General features: G+C 48.8%; 1 pseudogene; it reads left to right on the top strand.

Moving 5' to 3' along the window:
• The first annotated feature begins 873 nt into the window (after positions 1 to 873).
• LOC131419832 (large ribosomal subunit protein uL11-like) lies at positions 874 to 1,386 on the top strand (annotated as a pseudogene).
• The last annotated feature ends 645 nt before the right edge of the window (positions 1,387 to 2,031 follow it).

The raw sequence follows: 2,031 nt of genomic DNA on the forward strand, positions 1-2,031 counted from the left end.
TACCTAAACTAGTTTAAGCAAGAAGGGGAAACTTAATTATAACGCCATGAGAACATGTCACAGAGACCAGGGACTAGATTACAGCCCGGCCTCAGGAATGGAGAAGAACCGGAAACTCAAATGCCACCGGGACTCTCCTCATCTTTCATTCTCTATCATCAGACCAGCTCATTCTGCTTGTTACTTCTGCCCAGTGAGGAAAAGACGGCTGCCAAGAGCGCCCACGTGTTGTATGTTATTGGACCAATCAGCCAGAGGGAAGTTAAGACAGCTCTTTCTCTCTCATCTCTATCTCTTCAAAATTCCCAAGCAGAAAAATTATTGTTCCAATGTGGATCAGATGCCTGTCCCTGACCAATCGAGTGACAGGGACCAGGGTCATATTGTAGAAACATAGCAGTTCCCACTGCACCCTTGTGGTTGGGTGTGGGAGAGCTGCTTCCCGGAAAAGAGGTTTGGGGCAGACCAAACAAAGGATGAGCGTTGGCTCCCGACACACAGCAGTGCATCAGGAATCAACACACTCAAGTTAGGATAATTCAGGGAGGGTCAATTCACAAAATGACTACTTACAAAGGTAGGACAGGTGTGAGGAACCAGCCTGGGTAGGGCAGACCCCGCGTCTGGTGGCAACACAGCTGTTCCCACCATAACACCCAAGGTGTGCAGGGTGTCGAGATTACCAGACCCTGAAAGGAGGGAGTGTTGCAGAGAGGGCAGGGTGTTGCAGGGGTCTTTGTTTCCTAGAGCTGCCATAATAAACGACCACTACCTTGGTGGCTTAAAACAACAGAAATTTTCTTTCAGTTTTTGGCTCGTAGGAAGCCAAGATGCACCTTTCTTCGATCGTCCCGAATCCAGGTTCATCTGACACCAGCTGCCTCCACCATGCTGCCTAAGTTTGACCCCAGTGAGATCAAAGTTGTGTACCTAAGGTGCACCAGCAGAGACCTCAGTGCCACGTCTGCCTTGGCCCCCGAGATCAGCCCCCTGGGTGTGTCTCCAAAAAAGTTTGGTGATGACATTGCCAAGACAATTGGTGATTGGAAGGGTCTGAGGATTACAGTGAAACTGACCATCTAGAGCCGACAGGCTCAGATTGAGGTAGTACCTTCTGCCTCAGCCCTGATCATCAAAGCCCTCAAGGAACCACCAAGAGACAGGAAGAAGCAGAAAAACATTAAGCACAGTGGAAATACCACCTTTGATGAGATTGTCAACATTGCCCAACAGATGCAGCACTGGTTGTTGGCCAGAGAACTCTCTGGAACCACTAAAGAGATCCCTGGGACTGCCCAGTCTCTGGGCTGTAATGTTGATGGCCACCACCCTCATGACGTCATAGATGACATCAACAGTGGTGTGGTGGAATGCCCAGTTAGTTAAGAGCTGCGGAGGAAAATACTTCAATAAAGGATCACTTGACGATGAAAAACAAGAACAGCAACAACAACAGAAATTTATTCTCACATTCTGGAGCCAGAAGTTCAAAATCAAGATGTTGGCAAGGCCACAGTCCCTCCAAAGGCCCTAGGGGAGAATCCTTCCCTGCCTCTTCCAGCTTCTGGTGGCTCCCAGTGTTCCTTGGCTTGCAGCTGCATCACTCCAATCTCTGCCTCCTTTGCATGGCCATCTCCTCTTCTCTGTGTCTTCTCTTCTGTCTCTTATAAAGACACTTGTCACTGGATTTAGGGCCCACCCAGATCATCCAGGATGATCTCATCTCAAGATCCTTAATTATATCTGCAAAGATCCTTTCTCCAAATATAGTCACATTCACAGATTCCAGGAATTAGGATGTGGACATATCTTTTGGGGGGCCTCATTTAACCCACTATAGCCACCTTGAGAGCAGCAGTGATTTTAGGTTGAGGGATAGAGCCAGGGAGGTAGGCAGAAAAATAAATACCCCAATCTCCCTTTCCTCCCTCACTCCATCTCCCGCCGGAGCTCTCATTGGCCAAGCCAATAGGAAACCAGAGGGCATGAGCATGGTTGGTGGATCAAGCTCCCAGGGCCAAGAGCAGGGTA

This window comes from Diceros bicornis, chromosome 22 (genome assembly GCF_020826845.1).
Source record: "Diceros bicornis minor isolate mBicDic1 chromosome 22, mDicBic1.mat.cur, whole genome shotgun sequence".
Classification (NCBI taxonomy): Eukaryota; Metazoa; Chordata; class Mammalia; order Perissodactyla; family Rhinocerotidae; genus Diceros; species Diceros bicornis.